The 25208-nt window shown below is 39.8% G+C and overlaps 1 protein-coding gene and 1 long non-coding RNA gene across 3 annotated transcripts in view; one reads left to right on the top strand and one right to left on the bottom strand.

Moving 5' to 3' along the window:
• Positions 1-17659, bottom strand: part of PTPDC1 (protein tyrosine phosphatase domain containing 1) — a 102151-nt gene extending 84492 nt beyond the window's left edge. For both annotated transcript variants that reach the window (XM_030919773.1, XM_010375126.1), the window contains exon 1: positions 17321-17659. The gene's annotated coding sequence lies outside the window, so the exon portion shown is untranslated. The remainder of the gene's footprint in view (positions 1-17320) is intronic.
• Positions 17660-17773: 114 nt separating this feature from the next.
• Positions 17774-25208, top strand: part of LOC115893955 — a 31723-nt gene continuing 24288 nt past the window's right edge. The window contains exon 1 of the long non-coding RNA XR_004053997.1: positions 17774-18099. This is a non-coding gene — a long non-coding RNA (uncharacterized LOC115893955). The remainder of the gene's footprint in view (positions 18100-25208) is intronic.

Below are 25208 nucleotides of genomic sequence, written 5' to 3'. Positions count from 1 at the left end.
TCTAAGCTCATGGAAAGTCCAACAATTCCTAATTAAACCCATCAGATCACCTGGATGACTTTCTTAAACTCCCAAACTGCTGGGCACTCCCCTCTAGAGTTTGCACTCAGTAGTTTTAGAGTGGAACTGAGAATTCTACATTTCTAACTCATTTTCATGTGATGCTGATGCTTTTAGAACCACTGCACTAGGTAAGTGGTTTGCATTTACCTAACAGCAGGTATTCATATTCATATAGGTCCCTGTGAAGATCTGTTTCCTGGGTTCTATTAAGTTGTCAAACATTATAAACCTTCTTTTTACAGTTCCTGAGCCAACCTTCACAAAATCATGAAATACAGCAAGAAGACCTACATCATCATCCAGATCTAGAAACAAGCTCATATTCCTGGATGAGGCCTGGCTACCAAAATTCTGTTTTAGGACAAACACATCACTTGAAATCTGAGCATTGCTATACAGGTGGTATCAACAAGATCAAAGACCCTCCAAATATCAGACACTTTTTAGTGAAGTACCAGATACCACAATTTGGACACCATAATGTGACTTTATAATCAATACATGTTCATTATCTGAATATCCCTATTAATAAATATATAAATATTGTAGATACATAGTTATGTTTATCTTTAAATACATCTTTTGTGACACTGCTTGAAATTTTTTCAATTGATAATTTCAGGCTAGTTGCAGTGGCTCATGCCTGTAATCCCAATACTTTGGGAGGCTGACATGGGAGGATCGCTTGAGCCCAGGAATTTGAGACCAGCCTGAGCAACACAGTGAGACCCCCATCTCTACAAAAAATATAAAAAATTAGCCAGGTGTGATGGTGAGCACCTATAGTCCCTATAGTAGTAGTGAAAACTACTACTCGCGAGGCTGAGGCAGGAGGATCGCTTGAGTCTGGGAAGTAGAGGTTGCAGTCAGCCATGATCACACTACTGCACTCCAGCCTGGGCGACAGAGTGAGACCCTGTCTTAAAAAAGAATAATAACAATTTCAGATAGTTCAATAGAAAAAGCTCAAAATACTGAGTATAGCAGAATTTGTTATTCACTTCATCCCTATTTATATACAGACTAGGAAGAATAACAAGATTTTCTACCTCTTCAATTCGTGAATTATTTCTCTATTTTTCTAATAGTTATTCTGTAAAACCTATTTTGTGTGTCTGGGAGGCAAGCCTGGGTGTCTAGAAACACAGGCAGGTGTGTAGCTCTTGAGAATTCACAGGCTTAGATCAGATCATCCATAGCAAGATATATAGGACATCTCATTTAGGCAGTGATTTAACTCATAGATTAGCCTTCCCTTCCTCCTGAGACTTTGGAGAAAAGACTGTTAGAGAAATAAAGAATAAGCCCATAGAGCAAGGAACAGGAGTTGGTTAGCCAAGAACCTGTGCTCTCAGTAAGCTTTTGGAAGACAGAAAGCACATGAAAGTGAAGGGGCAACTAAAACTAAGGGGGAAGTTATGGCTCTAGTATAGATGACTGCATCTCATCAGAAAAGATGGAAGCCAGAGAGAGTGAGATGACTATTTCTTCAATTTTGAAAGAAAGCCATGGTCAGTCAATAATTCTATAACCAGTGAAGGACAGCCAGGTGCAGTGGCTTATGCCTGTAATCCCAGCATTTTGGGAGGGTGAGACAGGTAGATTACCTGAGGTCGGGAGTTCGAGACCAGCATGACCGACACGGTGAAACCCCATCTCTACTAAAAATCCAAAAATATTAGCCGGGTGTGGCGGCACATGCCTGTAGTCCCAGCTACTTGGGAGGCTGAGGCAGGAGAATTGCTTGAACCTGGGAGGTGGAGGTTGCAGTGAGTTGAGACCGTGCCACTGCACTCCAGCCTGGGCGACAAGAGAGAAAATCTGCCCCTTCCCCCAAAAAGGAGAAATTAAAACATCTTGAGATCAAAACAAAACAAAACCTGAGAGAATTTGTTGCTAGCAGACCTGCCCTAGAAGAAATAGTAAAGGGAATCCCTCAGGCTGAAATGAAAAAAACAGTACATTGTGATTCTCAGATCCAAAGAAATAAAGAACACCAATAAAGATAACTAAATAGACATTATAAAAATACATATATGTAGCTTTTTTCTTGACCTGTTTTAAAAGACACCTGCATAAAGCAATAATTATAAAAATGAGTCAATGAGCTTATAATATATAAAGATATAATTTGTATTTTATGACAATGGTACAAAAGAGGTAGAAGTGAGTGAAAACACACTAAAGGAAAAGTTCTTGCATACTATTGAAATTAAGTATCAATCTGAAATAGACTGTTTTAAATGCCAATTGTAATCCCCAGAGGAAACACTAAAAACTAACTCAAAACATACAGAAAAGAAACAAGGGATTTGAAAAGGCATAATAAAAAATACCTAAGATAAAAGAAGGCAGGAATTGAGAAATAAAGGAACACAAAAGACATAAGCTATAAAAAAAGGTAGGCAAATAAATCCTAATTTATCAGTGATTACATGAAATGAAAATGGATTACACATCCAGATCAAAAAGCAGAGCCTGGCAGAATGGATTAAAAAATGATCCAACTATATGTTATTGATAAGAGACACATTTTAGATTTAAAGACAGGAATAGACTAAAAGTAAAAAGATGGAAACAGATATACCATGCAAGAAGTAATCAAAATTGTGCTGATATTGCAATATTAATATCACACAAAATACTGTTTAAGACAAAAATTATTTTGAGACAACAGGACACTTTATCATGCTGAGAGTCATTAATAAGGAAGATATAATAATTACAAACATTGTGCACCTAAGAACAGAGTCCCAAAAGACATAAAATAAAAACTTACAAAATTGATGGGAGAAATAGACAATTCAACAATAAGTGGAGACTTCAATACCCTATTTTCAATAATGGATGGAAAAACAAAACAGAAGATCAACAAGAAAACAGAAGAACACAATGAATTATCTAATCCTAAGTGCTGCTGTGGAGATAAAAGTAATTCCATCTTGGATGCTAGTCCACCATATTGACTTCTGACTCGCCCCAGTCCTGTGAATGCCTCCTAATTCCCACTTTATTTACTGTCCCTAGTGTAAGAACATCTACTCCTGCTTTTAGATCAAAGCAACCTTGATGTTATCACATCAAGGTTCATTTAGCATTCTTTTAGCATTTAGCATCAATAATGCATTTAGCATTCTTGACTATTCTGGAGGGTTGCCTTTGTTTTGCTAGAGCATGTATACCCTTTCCCTATGGTATGTAAGCCTTGGGTCTGGGGAGTAACAGTACAGATATCCACCTGTCTTCTGGCCACCAAAGACCACACTTCTATAAGTTCCCTCAATAAATCCACCAATACCAACAAACTGGATCTGTCTGCCTCCTTCTCTGGTTTCTCAGCTCTTTCAGCATTTGGGGGTCATTTTGCATAGTTAGTACTTTCGCAGAACAGACATCTAAAGAAAATTCCAGATCCAACAACAGCAGAATATACACTCAGTGCACATGGAACATTCTCCAAGGTAGACCATATGCCCATATGCCAGGCCATAAAACAAGCCTCAATACATTAAAAAAGAATGAAATCACAACATATGCTCTCTTATCATAATGAAATTAAATTAAAATTCAACAACATAGAGAAAATGTGGTAAAGTCACAAATATATACCAGTTAAACAATATTTAAACACATCTTTAAATAACTAATGGGTGAAGGTCAAAGAAAAACATACAGTGGAAAATATAAAATACTTTGAGTTGCCTGAAAACAAACATACACAATACCAAAACTTAGGGAATGAAGTTATGGCAGTACACAGAGGGAAATTTATAGCTACAAGTGCATACGAGAAAAGAAGAAAGATCTCAATCAATAACCCAACCTTCCACCTTAAGTAACTGGAAAAAGAAGAGCAAAATAAACCCTCAAACAAGCAAAAGGTAGGAGGAGGTATGCTTGAATGTATACCCCAAAGTTCCTGTGTTAGAAACTTAACCTCTAATGCAACAGTGTTGAGAGACGGGACCTTTAATAGGTCTCTAAGAGGACCTTTACGGGGCTTTGCCCTCATAAATGGATTAGTGCTGTTATCAGAAGAGTGAGTTCCTAATAAAAGGATGAGTTCGACCCCTTTCTTTTCTAACACACATGCTTTTATGCCCTTCTGCCTTCTGCCATTGGTGATGCAGCAAGGAGGCCCTCATCACATATGGGCCTCTTAACCTTGAACTTCTCAGCCTCCAGAAATGTAGAACATAAGACTTTTCTTTAGAAATTTCCCAGTGTGTGGTATTGTTATTGCAACACAACACAGACTAGGAAAGTGGGAAATAAAAAAGATTAAGGTGGCAATAAATAAAATAGTAAAATGTAAAACAATAGAGAACATCAATGAAACCAAAAGTTGTTTCTTTGAAAAGAGAAACAAAATGGATAACTTTTTAGTTAGACTGTCCAATGAAAAGAGAAGACTCAAATTACTAAATCAGAAATGAAGGAGGGAATGTTATAACCAAATACAGTAATGAAAAGAATTATAAGAAAATACTGTGATGAAAAGTATGCAGATAAACAGGTAATGAAGGTAAAATAAATTCCTGTAAAGGTACAAAATATCAAAAGATGCCTCAAGAGGAAATAGAAAATCTGAATAAACCCCTAACAAGTAAAGAAATTGAACTACTATTTCAAAACCTTTCCACAAGGAAAAGCCAGGCTTCACTGATGAGTTCTATCAAACATTTAGAAAAGAATTAACACCGATCCTTTCAAACTCTTTCAAAAAAAGGAAAGGAACAAACATGTTAGAATGCAATCAGTGAGCACAGTATTACACTGATACCAAAATGAGAAAAAGATATCACAAGAAAACCAAAGATCAATCTTATATGAATATAGATGCAAATATCCTAAAAAAAAAATTAGCAAACTGAATCCAACAACATAAAAAAAGAATATTCACCATGACCAACTTGTATTTATTTCAGGAATGCAAGGTTGGTTTAACACTCAAAAATCAATTAATGTAATACCTCATATTAATAGAATAAATGTCAAAAACCACATGACTATCTCAATAGAGAAAAAGCATCTGAGAAAACCTGTCTTCTCAGGATAAAAATACTCAATAAACTAAGTTTATAAACAAATTTCCTCAGCCTGATAAAGAGCATCTTTGAAAAACCCACAATTAACATCACACCTGATGGTGAAAAACTTAGGGCTTCCCACCTAAGATCAGAAATAAGAATATATACTCTCATTAGCATTATTCAACATTGTAATGGAGGTTCCAGCCAGTGTAATAATGTAAGAAAAGGAAATAAAAGGTTTCCATATTGTAAAGGAAGAAGTAAAACTATTTATTTTTGAAAATGATGTGAACCTGTATATAGAAAATTCTAAGGAATCCACTTAAAAAACTATTAGAACAGGCCGGGCGCGGTGGCTCAAGCCTGTAATCCCAGCGCTTTGGGAGGCCGAGACGGGCGGATCACGAGGTCAGAAGATCGAGACCATCCTGGCTAACATGGTGAAACCCCGTCTCTACTAAAAAATACAAAAAACTAGCCGGGTGAGGTGGCGGGCGCCTGTAGTCCCAGCTACTCGGGAGGCTGAGGCAGGAGAATGGCGTAAACCCGGGAGGCGGAGCTTGCAGTGAGCTGAGATCCGGCCACTGCACTCCAGCCTGGGCGACAGAGCTAGACTCCGTCTCAAAAAAAAAAAAAAAAAAAAAAAAAAAAAAAAAAAACTATTAGAACTAATAAGTTCAGCAAGGTGACAGAATACAAGATTGATATATAAAAACAATAATACTTCTATGAGTTTAAACTAAATTTTGACCGTATTTCTGTAAGTTCTGTAAGGAGGCAGTTCTCTTTTATTCTTTCATTTTCTGAGAGTTTTTAAAAAATAATGAATGGGTGTCAAGGTATGCCAATCTTTTTTTCAGCACCAATTGATAATATCCTGTAACTTTTTTCTTTAGCTTATGATGGTGGTTACACTGCCTAAACTTCAAATACTGGACCAGTTTTGCATTCCCTCTCAACAAGGCTCAAGGTGTGGCTCACAAAGTTTGATAGGTTGGGTTTTCATTCAAAGTATTGTTTTTCCCTCTGCAGACACATATGTCCACTCTTACTACTTCTGTTCAACATAGTATTAAGTTCTAGCCAGAGCAATAATGCAAGAAAAATAAATCTAAGGCTTCCATATTGAAAACAAAGACGTAAAATTATGTTTACCCAGAGATGTCATGCTCAACTATGCAGAACATCCAGTGAAATCTGCAAAAAATCTACTAAAATAGTAAGCTAATTTAGCAAGGTTGTGGTAAACATGATCAATATATAAAAATTAATCACTTCATGTAATAGAGATGAATAATGCAATTGAAATTAAAAACACATTTGCAACAACATCAAAAAGTACGAAATATTTAGGCATACATCTGACAAAAGATATGAAAGGCTTGTACACTGAAAACTATAAAATACTACTAAGAAAAATTGAAGAGGACCTAAATAAATAGCAAGATCTACTGTGCTCACAGTTCAGAAGACTACATGTTAAGACATCAGTTCTCTCCATCATAATTTGTAGATCACAATACAACCAAAAATCCCACAAGGTTTTTTGTGGAAACGGACAAGCCAATTCTAAAACTTATATGGGCCGGGAGTGGTGGCTCACACCTGTAATCAAGAGCTTTGGGAGACCAAGGTAGAAGGATTGCTTGAGGCCAGGAGTCCAAGACAAGCTTGGCCAACATAGTGAGAGTCTCATCGCTACAAAAAATACGAATAAAAATTAGTAGGGTGTGGTGGTGTGTGCCTGTACTCCCAGCTACTTGGGAGGCTGAGGTGGGAAGACTTCTTGAGCCCAGGAGTTTGAAGCTGAAGTGAGTTATGACTGCACCACTGCACTCTGCCTGTGCAACACAGCAAGACTCCACCTCTACGAAAAAATACAAATAAAAATTAGCAGATTGTGGTGGTGTGCACCTGTGGTCCAGGTACTTGGGAAGCTAAGCCAGGAGGCTGACGTTTGTGTCCAGGAGTTTGAAGATGCAGTGAGTTATGATTCTGCCACTGCACTCTAGCCTGGGCAACAGAGTGAGACCATGTCTCTGTGAAAAATAAAAAATAAAACTTATATGGAAGTGCAAAGGAGCTACATTAGCCAAAAGAACTTTGAAAAAGAAAAAGTTGTCAGAACAACACTACCTGATTTCAAGCTACAATAATAAAACGAGTGAGGTAGTAGCTTAAAAACAGAGCAAAGGAACAATAGAACAAAAACCAATATACCTACATCCACTGGACAAATAATTTTTGACAAAAACGTAAAGATAATGAGGTAAAGTATGGTCTTTCCAACAAAGGGTGCTGGAACAACTGAAAATCCATATGGCAAAAACATGAGCCTCAATCTCTTATATCACATATAAAAATTAACTCAAAATTGATCATACATCCAATTGCAAGAACTAAAAATATTAACTTCATTAATTCAAGGCAAAAACTAAAGGAGAAATAGACAAACCCACTATATATTTGTATTTATAGTTGAGGCTTCAACATCCTTCTCTCAGTAACTGATTAAGCAGGCAGAAAAATCAGTAAGGATAGAGATGACTTGAACAGCACTATTAACTAAGTTGATCTAATTTATATATATAGAACATTCCATCCAACAACAGAAGAGCACATGGAACAGTCACCAAGATAGAACACAATCTGGGACATAAAACACACCTGAACAAATGTAAAAGAAGAGAAATAATACAAACTATATTTTTAGACCACACCAGAATTAAACTGAAATCAATAGCTGAAAGACAGTTGGGTAATTGGAAATATTTGAAAAATACCCAACACACTTCTAATTCTAAATAACACATAGGTTAAGAAGTGTGAAGAGAAATTTAAAAATATTTTGAACTAAGTAAAAGTTAAAGTGTATACATATATATCTTGCACAACAGTGTGAATGTACATAATAGCACTGAAATGTACACTTAAAATGGTTAAGATGATAAATTTTGTTATGTGTATTTTACAATTGAAAATAATTTTTAAAAACACAACATCAAAATTTATGGGATGCTGCTAAAGTAATGTTTAGAGAGAAACTTATAGCAGTAAAAGCATATTTTAGAAAACAAGAAAGACCTAAGATCAGTAACCTATGCTTCCTCCTTGGGAAACTAAGGAAAACTAATTTAAACCTAAAGCAAGAAAGAAGAAAATGACAGACCACTAACCAAGAAAAAAAAAAAAAAAAAGAGTGAAGACACAAATTGCCAGTATCAAGAATAAAAGAGAGGTTAGCACTATTAATCCCATGCACAGCAAGAAAGATAATAAAGGAATACTATGAGTAAATCTGTGCCTATAAATGTGGTTATTTATATAAAATGGACCATTTCCTCCAAGTGCACAAACTACAAAAACTCTCTCAAGGGGATATGGATAATGAATAGTCCTACATCTGAAAAAGTCATAAAATTCGTAGTGAAATTAGAAAAGAAATTTCCCCAAAAAGGAAAACAACAGACTCAGATGGTTTCACTGGTGAATTCCACCAGACATTTAAGGAAGAAATAATACCAATTCTATAATCTCTCCCAGAAAGTAGAAGAGTAGGGATCACCTCCCAATTCATTCTGTAAGGTTAGCATTAACCTAATGCCAAAACTAGATAGAAGAATTTCCTCAACCTAATAAAGACTATTTTTAAAAAGTCACAGTTAATATCATACTTAACAGTGGGGGACTTGATGTTTCCCCCTTAAATCAGGAATGAGGCAAGATGTGCTCTCTCACCACTTCTATTCAACTTCATATTAAAAGTCCTAGCTAAGTGTAATAAGAAAAAAAGAGAAAGGTATACAGATTGGAAAGAACGAAAGCTCTCTTTATTCACAGACAACGTAATTGTCTTTCATGGTTGTCTATGGATGCAGAAAACCCCAAAGACTCTACTGAATAACTCCCGCATAGGTAAGTTTCACAAGGTTGCAAGATACAGTCATCCTCAGCAAACTGATGCAGGCCACATGTTCTCACTTATAAGTGGGAGCTGAACGATGAGAAAACATGGACACATAGGGGGGAACAACATATACTGGGGCCTGTCGGGGGTCAGGGGAGGAAGAGCATCAGGAAGAACAGCTAATGCTGGGCTTAATACCTGGGTGATGGGTTGATCTGTGCAGCAAACTGCCATAGCACACATTTACCTATGTAAAAAACTTGCACTTCCTGCACATAACCCTGGAACTTAAAGTAAATCTAAATAAATGAAGAAATACTTTGTGTTCTTGATTGAAAGATAACATAGTAAAGATGCTAATTCTCTCCAAGTTGATCTATAGATGTAATAAAATTCATATTGAAATCTCAGCCAGGTATTTTGTAGACATAAACAAGCTTGTTCTAAAATTTATATAAAAAGGGAAAGGTGCTAGAACAGCCAATTCCATTCGGGAAAAGAAGAACAAAGTTGCAGGATTTACATGACCTGATTTCAAGACTTAATATAAAGCTACAACAATAAATATAGAGGGGCAAAACATTAGACACCTCAATTAATGGAACAGAATAGAGAGATGGGAAATAGATGCAGAAAAATACAGTCGACTAATTTTTTTTTTTTTTTTTTTGAGGCGGAGTCTCGCTCTGTCGCCCGGGCTGGAGTGCAGTGGCCGGATCTCAGCTCACTGCAAGCTCCGCCTCCCGGGTTTACGCCGTTCTCCTGCCTCAGCCTCCCGAGGAGCTGGGACTACAGGCGCCCGCCACCTCGCCCGGCTAGTTTTTGTATTTTTTTTAGTAGAGACGGGGTTTCACCGTGTTAGCCAGGATGGTCTTGATCTCCTGACCTCGTGATCCGCCCGTCTCGGCCTCCCAAAGTGCTGGGATTACAGGCTTGAGCCACCGCGCCCGGCCTGACTAATTTTTGAAAAAGGTGCAAAGACAATCCAATGGAGAAAGAAAAGTTTTTTCAACAAATGATGCAAGACATCTGGATGTTTATATGAAATAAATTCAACCTCACTCACACCTTACATAAAAATTAACTCAAAATGTATCTTAGACCTAAATGTAAATGCAGAAACTATTAAACTTCTAGAAAAAAAAAAGGAGAAAAGCTACATGATCTTTGGTTTGCTGATGAGTTTTTATTTTTCTGAGACAGGGTCTCACTCTGTCACCCAAGCTGCTGTGCAGTGGTGCGATCACGGCTCACTGCAGCCTTGACCTCGTGGGCTCAGGTATTTTCCCACCTCAGCCTCCTAAGCAGCTGGGACTACAGGCGCACACCACCACATCCAGCTAATTTATTGTATTTTTTGTAGAGATGGGGGGAGTCATTTTCAGAGATTTAGGTGTGGAGCAAAGAGGAAGAGTATACCCTATTTTATTCCCTTTATACATCTTTGTATTGTTTGAAATGTATAATTATTTTAAAATTATAAATAAAACTTTGATACTATATTTTAAATTTTCTACTAAAAAACATGGGCACAGGATCTGAACAGACACCTTACTGAAAACATATAGATGGCAAATAAGTATGTGAAAAGATGCTCAGTATAGGGGATGTGCAAACTAAAACCATAATACGTACCATTACACATCTAACTAGCAATATCAAAGTACTGGCAAGGATGGAGAGTAACAGGAACTTTCCTTTATGAATCACAAATGAAGGACATTTGCAGTTCATGGGAGGAGGTCAAAATACCAACATTAACAGGAGTTAGGAAGAAGCTGGGAATCAGCACTCATGGATGATTTGGAGAGGTTCAAGACTTCAGTGGAGGAAGTATCTGTACATGTAGTGTAAACAGCAAGAGAAGTAGAATTAGAAGTCGAGCTGAAAATATGACTAAATTGCTGCAATTTCATGATAAAACTTGAATGAATGAGGGACTGCTTTTTACGGATGAGTAAAGAAAGTGGTTTCTTGATAGAGAATCTACATCTAGTGAAGATGCTGCACTCTGATGAACTGAAAACAAAGGATTTAGAATATTCCTTGAACTTGGTTGATAAAGCAGTGCCAGGGTTTAAGAGGACTGACTCCAGTTTTGAAAGAAGTTCCACTGAGGGCAAAGTGCTATCAAACAGCATCACATGCCACAGAAGAATCTTTCATGAAAGAAGAGTCAACTGAGGCAGTAAACGTCGCTGTTATTTTAAGAAACAGTCACAGCCACCCCAGCTTTCAGCAGAAGTCTCTCCTGATCAGCCAGCAGCCATTACCACTGAGGCAAGACCCTAAACCAAAAAAGATTACGACTCACTGCAGGCTCAGTTGCTCCTTAGTATTTTTTGGCAATATTTTAAAATTAACATATATACATTTTTTAGACCTAATGCTACTGCACATTTAATAAATTACAGTCTAGTGAAAACATAACTATTATAGGCACTGGGGAACCAGAAAATCTGTGTGACTTGCCTTATTGTGATATTGACTTTATTGTGGTGGTCTGGAACCAACCAGCAGTATCTCTGAGGCATGCTTGTATAATAAATGCATGACATGACATAATCTCACTGAAGGGGATGGGGAGGATGGAGTGTAAGAAACTTTGGAAATGAATGGAAACTGTAAGAGAAACCAACAACAAAAAGCCCTGTACATAAGCACCGTTCTGTAATTGGTTTTTATGGAAGCGTGGGTTAATAGTTCTGATACTGCTGTGCCTGTATACTGGAACTGAAAAAATAAGTAAAAGGATGGTGAATGGTAGGAGCCAGATTTCTCACTATGGACTGGGAGGTTATGGATAAATAAGGAGGAAAGGTTAGAATAAACCGTGTAGTTCTCAGTTAGATTCTAAGACATCAGGGTGAAATTCTCTTTGGCTTAATATAGACACTGATGAGTAAAAATAGAAATAAAAATACGTATGCATACACAAGTTAATATATATACATATATTTCCTACCTATGGTCACTGACAACAGCCTAAAAGCAACGGCACTCCAAGAGTGATGAGCATATCAGAGCAAATCTGGTTTCTAATACTATTTTCCAATAAAAGGAACCAGGGATCCTTGGAATGATTAATTTCAGGGCTAGAGCAGGGAATATACAAGATGAGTCTGGAGCATCATGTAGTGCCAGAAAAGTAGGGAAGTACTCAAAACACAGGGATGGATGAGAATGTCAAAAAGACGCAGAAGCAACTGAAAGAGTTCCCAATGGCAAAAGTGGAAACAATTTGAGTCACAAAATAAACAATGTAGTATTAAGTTAAAACTGGCCAGCAACAGAAGACCTAGAATTTAATAAAAACAGTTCAGTTTTATCTACATCTCTACAAATTTGAGGGATTTTTAAGTTGATTTGTCTACATAGGAGGTCTACCACGGATCCAAGTAATAATCACTTAGAAAACAGAATTTAGAACGTGTAGGCTAAAAGTACAATTATTCTACAATCTCTTTATAAGAATTTAAGCTATTAGGCCGGGCGCGGTGGCTCACGCCTGTAATCCTAGCACTTTGGGAGGCCAAGGCGGGTGGATCACAAGGTCAGGAGATTAAGACTATCCTGGCTAACATGCTGAAATCCCATCTCTACTAAAAATACAAAAAATTAGCCGGGCGTGGTGGCAGGTGCCTGTAATCCCAGTTACTTGGGAGGCTGAGGCAGGAGAATGGCATGAGCACAGAAGGCGGAGCTTGCAGTGAGCCGAGATCGCGCCACTGCACTCCAGCCTGGGTGACAGAGCGAGACTCCATCTCAAAAAAAAAAAAAGCATTTAAGCTATTAAGGGCATTCACACTTCAAAAATCCACAAGCAATCAGCAGGACTCTGTTTTCCCTGTTTTGAACTATCTAAACAGCAGCATCACATGGAACAGAAGAAAATGATCTAATGACAATACTTTCCCCATGTGCACCAGGCAATAAATGCAACTAATCACAGAGAGAAGAAAACCTCCCCTGTGGTCCTTGCTTATTATCTCTGTTTTCAAAGAGCTTTTGCTCAAAGGAAAGAAAACACTGAACTAGAGTCAGTTGATGTGTACATGATAAGGCTGATTATGTTGGAGGCATGACAGAACTTTTGCAAAACAGGCATATAGAATGAAGGAAGATGTAGAGATCAGTCGGCACGGGGGCTGAAAATACTAACTCAACTATGAGGTAGAAAGAAAGAGATAGCCATCCAATAATAATGTTCAATGGACATGGTGAAGGAGACCTTGTTCAGGTAGACCACTGATATAAAGTATCAGAAACATAAGAAGTGTTCAAGAAATAATAGTAATGATGACAGTAAATATTATAAATTACCCAAGTCAGGATGGTCAGCACCTAGGAGTCTTCAGGTAAAAGGATTTAGAAAAGATACGTGTTGGCATTAGCTGCAGAACATTATCTTGGCAATGTATTAAAAATCAACTTTTTAATGGTAAAAATGGTAAAAATTTTTATAGTTTAAAGGAAGTAAAATATAAAATTGTGTACAAGTATGTAAAAATAAATATACACAAACTGAAGCAGATTGACCAAAATACTAAGGAAGGGAGTATGGCTTTTTTCCTTTATGTTATTTATTCTATTATTATTATTTTGTTATTGTTACCATTCAAATGACTAAAACAAACTTTAAAAATTAGTTTTTACTAATACCTTTCACTGAAGACACATTTCAAAATCTTAATTGAGACTTAAGAGTTTAAGATAATTTCCTAATATTTTTTCACAAATTTAAACTCAGTGAGGAACGTATTTTTTCATCATGTTAAATTCATTGACATTATTCAGTTTTACTGTTTAAGCATTTATTAAAATCTGTAATTACTTTATTTGCTTACTATCTTTTTCTTATATAATTTCTTTTAGGTTAGGGACCTTGTCTGTCTTCTTTATAGTTATATTGTCTACATGTGCCATACTGCCTGGCACATAATAAGTGTTAATAAATATCAGCTGAATTAACAAATGGATGATTTTGGTCACAGAGAGCAAAACCTGATAAGAAACTAGTCAATTTGCCCTTAGTTTTCTCAGCAAAGTTTTTTAAAAAGATGGCCCACTATATTTTTATGAAATTTTTAATGTCTCACATATAGTTAAGTGCTCCAGAAAATGCATCTTTTTGGAAATGAAAATGATCTTAAATATTACAGCAGGATAGGAACTTATAAGTTCGCTCTGAAGAGAGTGAGACAGGAAAAAAACTAATATTAATAGAATATAGTTGTGCTTAGCACTCTGCTAGGGCTTTACACATGCTGTCTCATATAAATGTCACAACCCTGGAGGCACCGTCCCCATTTTAAAGATTAGGAAAGTGAGAATCAGAGAGGAAGAACTGAGAGAGAGGACGTCACCGGCCCAAGGTCACATAACTAGAAAGTACTAGAATTGGGATTAGAACACCGGTTTTTCCTTAAACCCACTTTATTTCCTGTACCCCATGTTGCCACCACAGAAACCAGAAAAATGAAATACAACTTTTTCAGTAACAACACATTAGGTACATGAAACGATCCAGATAATAACTGCAAAGAAATGTTTTGATTACTCAACTTACATCATTCTTAGAAAAAGAAATATATAAGTAAATTACATAAAACACGATTCTGAAGAAACATTTCAATGTATACATTTTCACATCCTCTATACTGCTTAATTTAGAACAAAGAAAATGTTTGGACTTTGACGCAGTTGTTGGTTTTGAAAAAGGACGTGCAGGCTGGGGACGGTGGCTCACAGCTGTAATCCCAGCACTTCAGGAGTCCCAGGTGGGAGATTACTTGAGCCCAGGAGTTCAAGACTAGCTTGGGGAACATGGCGAAACCCCATGTCTATAAAAAACACAAAAAAGTAGCTGGGCGTGGTGGCACACAGCAGTAATCCCACCTACTTGAGAAGCCGAGGTGGGAGGATTGCTTGAGCCTGGCAGGTTGAGGATGCAGTGAGCTGAGATTGCACCACTGCACTCCAGCCTGGGCACCAGAGCGAGACCCTGTTTCAAACTTAAAATAAACAAATAAATAAATAAAAAGAGAGACAGAAAGAAAAAGGATGTGCTTCTCAGGAAGGGGAACATCACACACGTGGGCCTGTCGTGGCGTGGGGGGACGGGGAGGGATAGCATTAGGAGATATACCTAATGTAAATGACAAGTCAATGGGTACAGCACACCAATATGGCACATACATACGTACGTAACAAATCTTCACGTTGTGCACATGTACCCTAGAACTTAAAGTATAACTAAAAAAAAAAAAAAAAAAAAAAAGAAAAACGATGTGCTTTTAAGAGAATTGTGAGGCCGGGTGTGGCGGTTTGTACCTGTAATCCCAGCACTATAGGAGGTCAAGGATTAATTTAAGCCCAGGAGTATGAGACCAGACTGGGCGACAGAGTGAGCTGTCTCAAAATAAATAAATAATAAATGTTTAGGCCGGGCGCGGTGGCTCAAGCCTGTAATCCCAGCACTTTGGGAGGCCGAGACGGGCGGATGACGAGGTCAGGAGATCGAGACCATCCCTGGCTAACACGGTGAAACCCCGTCTCTACTAAAAATACAAAAAAAAAAAAAAAACTAGCTGGGCGAGGTGGCGGGCGCCTGCAGTCCCAGCTACTTGGGAGGCTGAGGCAGGAGAATGGCGTAAACCCGGAAGGCGGAGTTTGCAGTGAGCTGAGATCTGGCCACTGCACTCCAGCCTGGGCGACAGAGCGAGACTCCGTCTCAACAACAACAACAACAAAAAAAAGTTTAATAGTAACTTTCAAATAAATGCCTTGAACCTAGTTTTCAAGGAGGATCAGAATAGCACAGAAGGAAGCTCCTATTTAAAAAAGCACAGCAAAACTGTCAGGACTGTCTCAAAATGAAAGCTGTTCCACAGCAGAGGGTGCTGTCTCCTAAACCTTGGTTTTCTCCAACAAAATATTTCCTTCCAAAGCTTGAATGGTCACTTGTCTGCAAAAGGAGATGGAATCTCTGTTTGGGAGGAGAAATTTGAGACCCTTGGGTACAACCCCACGAAGCCTTTGGGGTTGGGTGGGAAATTAGACTAGAACAATTGTTCTTAAAATGGTCCCTGGGTCACCAATATGGGAATCATCTTAGAAGGGTGTGAAAATGCAGATCCTCCAGTCCTGTCCCTGATACTGAATCCTCATTTCTGGAGTGGGAGCTGAGATTTTTGCATTTTTAAAAAGCCACAAGGTGGAATTCTTGTGCACTAAGAGATCTGAACACAACTGGACAAGCTGGGAACCAACAGGATGAGTGGGTGGTTTTGGAGCCATAAAGACTTGGATTTAAATCCCAGTTCTTCCATTTAATATTAATAGTTCTGACTGTGGCAAGTCACCCAAACCCTCTGAGCTTGTTTTCCCATACAGTAAATGAAATGACACTTTGTTGTGGAGATCAAATAAAACTGTGTGGGCATATGTATGTGTGTATACATGTATGTACCTGTACGTGTGTGTGTTAACAGTGCCTGGCAAGGAACTTTTATAAGATGACCTCTCGGAGTTTTCCAGCTCTCAGTCTATGAATGCTAGTATATTTTAATCCTTCCACATACACAACTATCGCAGGATCATCTGCTTATCCACCTCCCTAAAGCAGTGTTTCTCAACCTTTTCTTGATTTCCCTTCTCTCCTCCCAGGAGACGTTTTAGACATTTCATTTCCGAATCTGCCAACCCCATACAATTTCAATGCCATAGGTATAAGGTATATCTGCTTGTTTTGAGGGTCTTTGGAAGGCCACAAAGAACGGTAATATCTACGATCTTTTTGCCCCCTAAGAACATAAGCAGTATCAGCCATGTTGAGAATGCATGTCCGAGAAGTAAGTGACTTGGTCAAGGTCACGTGACTAATTTAGTGGCAGAATTAGATTTAAATTAGAGGTCACAAACTGGCAGACTAGAACCAGCTTATAAATGTCTTTTGTTTGGCTTCCAGTGTTTCTCTCTTTCTTTTTTTGATTGTCAACATCTACAAATTAAGAGATTTCACATAAAAATCCCGACATTCAACTTTCTTATGAAAAATCTGAGATCGCTCTGAGCGGCAGTTGAGAGACGCTCGCCATCCCAGAACGTGGGGGTTCTCCCAGCATCTCCCAGCCCGGTCCCTGCAGACATCTGAATGTGAGATCCTCAAATCCAAGACCTTTACACTTTAGTTTCAAGCTCATGACCCTCAATGATTTGCCTCCAACCACGCATCACTTAATAACTAGACGTTTAAAAAAACAAATCTGAAAGAGCCATACTGAGTGTGCGGCTAAACTAGCTGCAAATTCCGAACCTTTTCCCGCTCGGGATTCCAAGCCCTCGGCGCCGGCTGGGGTCAGCAGGACGCGCCGTCCGTGTCGCACGTCGTCTGCGGCCGGCGGCCCAGGGCGCGCCCGGCCCGGAGAGGCTGCCCCGCGGAGGGTCTGTGGGTAGCGGATTCTAGGGCAGCCTCTGCGCACCCTCACGGCGCGGCACCGATCCCCGCTGCTCCCGACGCGTCCAGGAGGCAGAGGGGTCCGGCCCCGCCCGCCGGACAGCGTCCTCCGGCGAGCGCCTAGGCTGCTCCCCGCGACGGGGCGCCCCTACTGAGGCCGCGTCCCCTGCGCTGCCCTCAGCGCGCCCGCTCGCCCGCCAATGTCAGCCGCCGTACGCCTCACGTGACGTGTGCCGGCCAATGGCGGCCTGAAGCGGACCGTGACGAGAGCGGTGGCTCAGTGCATTTTCGAACAGGCGCGGGCGGTGAGGGAACCGTTAGGGACGCTGAGGGGATGGTGCGGGTGCGGAAAGGGGACCCTGGGTAGGCGGACGGCGCGAGGACGGCTAGGGGACGGCGCGGGCCAAGAAGGACGGCGGCGGAGCTGGCACCACGCGCTGCCCGGCCGCAGGGTCGAGACGAGCGAAGGAGGAAGAGCCAGGAGAGCTCGGGAGCAGCGCGGACAGAACCAGACGTCTGGCCGCCTCTCCCGACCTGCTTCCTGTGTTGTTCCCCCTGCTTCTCCCGGTTCTGTCGGCCCAACTCTTTCGGCATCGCGGCTCCAGGTGATTCGGAGAAGTCCGAGGAGCAGAATCTGGGTGAGAGCAAGGCCCAGCAGTTTACAGAGTGGCTGACGGGGTTTGCCTGCGTGTAACAGAAACCCCCGGATTCCAGTATCCTAAACCCACGAGGGGCTTTTCCCCTCTCTCATAGAAGAAAGTGGGAGGAAGGTACCCAAACTCGTTCTTCTCTGTCATCCGCACAGCCTCGCTTCCGTCCACAAATTTGCCTTATGGGCCAAAATAGTAGTTGGAGCTCCAGCCATCACATCCTTATTTTAGAAAGAGTGTTTCTGGAAGCCCCACACAAAGCCTTCTAACTACATCTTATAGACTCGAATTTAGCATCATGACCTCGCAGAGCTGGGAACTATAATCTTAACTTGGCACATTGATGCCCTTAAAAGTCTTCTTTCCAAAATAAAGGGAGGAATGAATTTAATTAAGCAACTAGCAATCTCTGCTGCATCTTGTTTTTTCACCCTTGCATGTGGTCCTGTGTCTCATGGCTCAGTAGAAATAAGTCCTTCCCCTGCATGTGCAGAACAACTCACTAGGCAAATACATACTCTGTGGCAGACCCTATACTGGATACTTTACGTCTGTTTTCACATGTCATTCTTCTAGGTAGTCATTACTAGCCGCATGTTGCAGATGACACTAGAAGATAGAAATGGTGACAAACTGAATGCAGAGAGGCTGTTAGATTGACCAGATGGTCTGATACCAGTTGGCTGCAGAGTGCAAGCACATGGACCTAAGAATGTTATTTTCTGTACCAAGTCCACAAAGGCCACTCTGCCTAAAGCTGACAGGAATCAACAAAGAAGATGGAGATACGATACTGCCCTGTGGCTCAGGAAGCAGGCCCCACATAATACACCAATGCAAAAATAGTGTGACATCTAAACACCAGTATGGTAATGATGTAAAAAATTTGTTGTAGTAAGCAACAGATGAAAAGAGATTTGAAAACGTTGACTTGGTATTTCTCAGCACTGGCCTACAGAGAACTGTGCCCATACTTGGACTTAATAGTAAGTAATGGAGGCCGGGCACAGTGGCTTACACCTGTAATTCCAGCACTTTGGGAGGCCGAGGCGGGCGGATCACCTGAAGTCAGGAATTTTAGACCAGCCTGGCCAACATGGAGAAACCTTGTCTCTACTAAAAATACAAAAATTAGCCAGGCGTGGTAGTGCACGCCTGTAATCCTAGCTACTAGGGAGGTTGAGGCAGGAGAATTGCTTGAACCCAGGGGGCGGAGGTTGCAGGGAAGATCGCACCACTGCACTCCAGCCTAGGCCACAGAGTGAGACTCTATCTCAAAAAAAAAAAAAAAAAAAAAAAAAAAAAAAAAGATTGGTTTCATGCATTTAAAAAACAATGTCATGTATATACTTGTGCTGCACTAAGCATTAACAATTCTAAGGTGAATTAGACGTTGCCCTGCCCACAGTCTATGGGGACACAGACAAGTATACAAACAATTGAAACACATCATGATAACGGTATTTGGGCGGTATGGGAGCACATGAGAAGAGTATCCAACCTGGCTGGAGAGAGGGAAAAAGAGGGATTTTCATTAAAGAAGACTTTCTAAAGAAATGATGATTGACCTGAGTCTTGAAAATCAAGCTTGAGCGGATCGAGCCAAGTAAGTAGAATGGCAGTGCAAGCAGAGGGATCAGGTAGTGTAAAAGTATGTTGATGTGAGAGAAGCCAGCGTATGTGACACTGGCTATGAAGAAAGAGGGGGCAGAAGAACCTATTGAGGAGTTAGTGTCCTGTCATGATGGATCATGTGTGCCATGCCAGGGAGTTTGCATCCTTTGGCCATAGCATCCACTCCTTCCCTTGCTTTGGGGGAATTATTTCTCCACCTTGTGTGTACTCTTGGTGGCATTATTAAGATGCCCTGTGTTCCCCCAACTAGCGGATAGATGGATAACTCTAGTTAGGCCAACCAGATTGTCTGCCAATGGTGAGAAGGAAAGTAGTGGGATAGGAAGTTGAGGGTGTTTAAACATGCCCCCCTAGGGAGGCGATGAGATTTCCTTTGGATCATGAAAAGATTATTAAATTGGATAGAGAGCACAATCATGGACAGAGGTCATGTGTGTGATGTTTGCTTCAGCAAACTCAATAGCGCAGAGTCTGTAGTTGATTTTCACGTCTTACAAGTGGATATAAATACTGTATTCCAGCCATTCGAAAGGTGTATTCTATAGTTATTAGGATTATATTTTATAACCAAAAATTAAATAACTTTAGTATTTTAAATAAGCACTGTATGGGAAATCTGGACTATGTAGATATCATTTCTCTACTGTAACTTGGATGGTTATTCCACAAATTTGAGTAATATGTGGGTTTTACTTTCATTCTATGTTTACCTAACAACCTTCTTGGAGTTCCAACTCAATAACAACAGGATTCCCCAGTGGAAAAAAAGATCACTGTATTATTTATACATAAATTATTTAGTTATACATAAATTCTTTAGTTTTCTAAATTTCTAAGGGCTTAAAACTGTGGAATCATTGTGACACAAAATTTACACCATCACAGATAAACCCTCTTCCCAAAGTTTTGAATATAGTTTTTTCTTTAAAAATGAGAATACAGGCAGGGTGCGGTGGCTCAAGCCTGTAATCCCAGCACTTTGGGAGGCCGAGACGGGCGGATCACGAGGTCAGGAGATCGAGACCATCCTGCTAACATGGTGAAACCCCGTCTCTACTAAAAATACAAAAAACTAGCTGGGCGAGGTGGTGGGCGCCTGTAGTCCCAGCTACTTGGGAGGCTGAGGCAGGAGAATGGCGTAAACCCGGGAGGCGGAGCTTGCAGTGAGCCGAGATTGCGCCACTGCACTCCAGTCTGGGCGACAGAGCGAGACTCCGCCTCAAAAAAAAAAAAAAAAATGAGAATACATCTATCTTTATAATATACATGTTCGTTGAAAAGTTTCAAGAAAGGCAGAAAAGTATGAGGAATACATGTGGTGGTTTACATTGTCCAAGATATTTTTCTATGAACATTTATTCAAATATAAGTATACTTTAAGATCATATCGTACATACTGTTTCATAACTATTTTTTACATAACATATCTTAGCTTTGCATACCAAAGTACCACAGACTTAACGGCTTAAAATACCACACATTTATTATCTGTTTCTGTGCATCATTAGTCCTGTCACAGTTTCGGTCAACAGATTGCAATCCAGGTATTGGCCAGGGCTACAATCTTATCAGAGGCTCAACTGGGAAAAGATCCACTTCTATGTGCCCTCAGGTTACTGACAGAATTCATCTCCTTGCAGCTATAGACAGGTCACCATTTTCTTGCTGACCATCAGCAATGGACTGCTGTCAGCTTCTAAATGCCATCCTCAATTCTTTGCGGTGTGGTCCTCTACATAGACCTCAGAAATGGCAGCTTGCTTTTTCAAAACCAACAAGGGAGAGAGAATCATTATAATTTTTAATAGTAACATAGTATTCTACTATAGGACTGTAACATAATTTATTTAACTGTCCTCTATGGATACTAGGATGTTTTAAATTTTTCATTATAAACAGTGTTACAGCAAATGTTCTCATGCACATACCTTTGTGACTTCTCTGATTATTTTCTTAGGATAATACCCAGAGTGAATTGCTGAGTCAGATGGTATACTTTTTAAATCTTTTTTAATTTGCATATTGTAACATAGCTATCCAGAAAACTAAGCCCATTTGTATTTCTAAGAATGTATGAGAATGCTGGTTTGTATGCATAACGCCAACACTGGCATTACTCATAAGTTTATTAGTTGCCAATCTAATGAGTGAAAAAAATATTTCTTATTGTTTTAATTTGTATTTGTTAAATTAGTGAACTCAAACATATTTTTTATATATTTACTGGACATTGTGTTTTTTGAATTGTCTTTTCATGACTTTTGCCCATTTTGCAATTGTGAAAGCACTTCGTATGTTAAGTGCTCTTTGTGGATTGCAAATATGTTTCCTTTTTTATTTATGTTTGTTAATATTTTAGTTATTTTGTTTCTAGGAGATAATTTTGTTTATGGGGAATTTTTGGCCATAGAAAAGTTTTTAATGTTTTTTGAAATCAATTCTATTGATTTTCCTAATGCTTTCTGCCTTTGATGCCATGCTTAGAAATGTCTTTCCCACCTAAGGCCATAAAACCTTTCACTTAGTTTTGTTCTAGAATGTTTATGGTTTCTTTTAACATTAACATTTTAATAGTTTTAGAATTATTACATCACAAACTAGATTGATTGCTATTGTTCTGTGATGAGTTTTTTAAAAAATTGAGTTATTCAATTGAGAGGGGTAACTCTAGAGTTATTTTTGAAATCTGTAACTTGTTACTGTAGATTTGTGGGAAATAGAGAACAAACCAACACTGTGAAATGTTTTCTTCATCATGTAGTTCTCTAAGCACTTTTTGTTCCAGTAATGTGTACTTTTTCGTGAAATTATATAGAAGTGTATCACTTGTGCTGTAATAACATGATATGAGAAGACTTATTAGTGACAAATTGACAACAGGGAATAAATAAGCATAATTGACCAGGAGGACATGGGACAAAGACCAAACCACAAATGCCCTTAATTAAGAGGGCAGGATGATCCTGCCACACCACAATTACTTTCAAAAATGATAATATTGAGGCCAAGGGCACCAAGGCATTAGTTGAGAAAGTAGTCATTCATCACTGCAAATGGGCAACTGAAGATAGAGAAGAGTGGCAAGCTGAGAAAGAAGGAGCTCAGGCCTGGCTGAAGTGTGAAGCAAGTCTCTGGGGTACATTCTTCTGCTCCAGTGAAATTCAGAGTAGAGATTCTGGTAACCAGAAAGCCATAGGAACTTTCATGAGCTTGATTTCTCTTAAGGAATGAATGTATGAAATGAAAAATCAAGCATTAAATTCCAGTGCTGTGACTTACTTGCCTGGGATTCCCAGCACTTAGTGCAGTGCCTAGCTCAGTATGGGTTCTCAATAAATATTATTTTCTTTCCCCTTTCTCTTATGCCATTCTCTTATTTGTCTCAATATTTATCACCCAGTGCAGGTACTGCTGTGTATTAGTCACTTAGTGAATCTTTATAGAATAGTTTCAAACATTTGGTTTCAATACCATGGGTGGTTTGAAGAAGTAAATGTATAGAAATGTATTTGAGAAGGAGTTTAGTTACATACCAATAACCACAGTAGCCCATGTGTTTAATGTTCTGTACTGAGCACTTTGCACACTTAATTAATTTAATTTTCATGATAGCCCTGCAAGGCATAACTCTTTGTATTATTCCCATTTTATATATGAAGAAACAGAGCTCAGAGAGGTAAAAGGAACCAAAGTTACCCAGTTAATAAGTGGAGAAATCAAGGGTTGTAACCCTGAACTACAAAGGCCTTTCTGACTACAAAGGCCGAGTAGTTTTCCAGTATTCCTTTATAGCCTCTAAAAAGTTCACATATCACTTTGGCAAGAGAGCTCTAATCATTGTATAGGCATGTGCACACCCAAGGCATTTCAAGTGTGTGTTTATCTTCTAAAATGGACGAGACCCAGACCCACAGATTATGCAAGACTATACGAGCCAGAGAGGGCTCATTAACCTCCATGAATTCCTTCAGCTCAGCTCCCCAGAGAAGAAAGGGAGCAGATGGTCAGCGTGCTGCTCACTTCCTCAGCTGCACGGCTATTGTCTAGAGACAGTTTCAATTTGACAGCCTGGCTTGGAATTTCTAGGGGCTGTTGGAGCTAGCACATTTAAGTTTAGCTAGAGCCTCACTACTTGCTTATTCTGTTCAGAAGGCAGACACCAGGCCAGCATAGTGGGAAACAGAATTGTGTACTAGAAAGTGTTGGATGGGAAGTGAAGAGAACTGGGTTCCAGCTCACTGGTTGGTTGGTTGATTTCATTTATTCATTCTGCAGATGCTTTTTGTGTATTTAGCAAGGAAGGATTGAAGGAGACTATCACATAGTTATTTCTTCTGCTTAAGAAGGAAACAGTTCATGTACTATGATCATCGTTCTTAAGCAAGTTGCACCGAGGTCTGTGTGCTCCTTTCTCAGAAACTAAGCCACACTGAAGGAAGAGAAAAATGGAGCTCCTACAGATGCTTATGTTGGCTTGCTTTCAGTGGTTTTTTTCAGACAACAGAGAATCTTGCCCTTCAGTGTTCTAAATTTAGAGAGTTATCATAACTCACAATTTCTGCCCTAATGTTCAGAAGCAGGGAGGGGTAGACAGGCTGTGTTCCTTGCCGAAACACTTGCCTGGTCACCTCTGCAGTGCCTTGCTTTCATCCGTAGGACAGTGATCTGACAGTGATCTGAGTTAGGTCCCAACTGTACTAGATGAACCATGCCAGCATGGAGGTCCAGGACTGTCCCACAGATTGAAGAAGAATCCCACCTTCAGTGGAGGGCCAGAAGCAGTCCAGATATATCTGAATGGGGCTTGGCATTGCCTTAGATAGGTAATAAATGGCCATTTAAAACTCTTTATCTACCTTCTGTTTCTTGGTGCTGTAAACTTCCATCTTATTGTCACTAAAAGATAGTAAGGCTCACTCAGCCCCTGATTTTGTCATGTCGTTAAGCCTCTAACCTTAAGGATCTTTTTATCTAGGGGGTGCCATATACTTGCTCATAATACTTCAATTAGCCCCTGCCAGGTAGTGACTTATACCTTAAAAGCACTTTCAGGCCGGGCACGGTGGCTCAAGCCTGTAATCCCAGCACTTTGGGAGGCCGAGATGGGCGGATCGCGAGGTCAGGAGATGGAGACCATCCTGGCTAACACGGTGAAACCCCGTCTCTACTAAAAAAAATACAAAAACTAGCCGGGCGAGGTGGCAGGCGCCTGTAGTCCCAGCTACTCGGAGGCTGAGGCAGGAGAATGGCGTGAACCTGGGAGGCGGAGCTTGCAGTGAGCTGAGATCCGGCCACTGCACTCCAGCCTGGGCGACAGAGCTAGACTCCGTCTCAAAAAAGAAAAAAAAAAAAGAAAAAAAAAAGAAAAGCACTTTCAGACTGGGCGTGGTGGCTCATGCCTGTAATCCCAGCACTTCGGGAGGCCGAGGCAGGCGGATCACCTGAGGTCAGGAGTTCAAGAC

This window comes from Rhinopithecus roxellana, chromosome 16, assembly GCF_007565055.1.
Source record: "Rhinopithecus roxellana isolate Shanxi Qingling chromosome 16, ASM756505v1, whole genome shotgun sequence".
NCBI lineage: Eukaryota > Metazoa > Chordata > Mammalia > Primates > Cercopithecidae > Rhinopithecus > Rhinopithecus roxellana.
The sequence above is the reverse complement of the archived record's forward strand: the minus strand, read 5'-3'. Positions and strand labels throughout refer to the sequence as shown.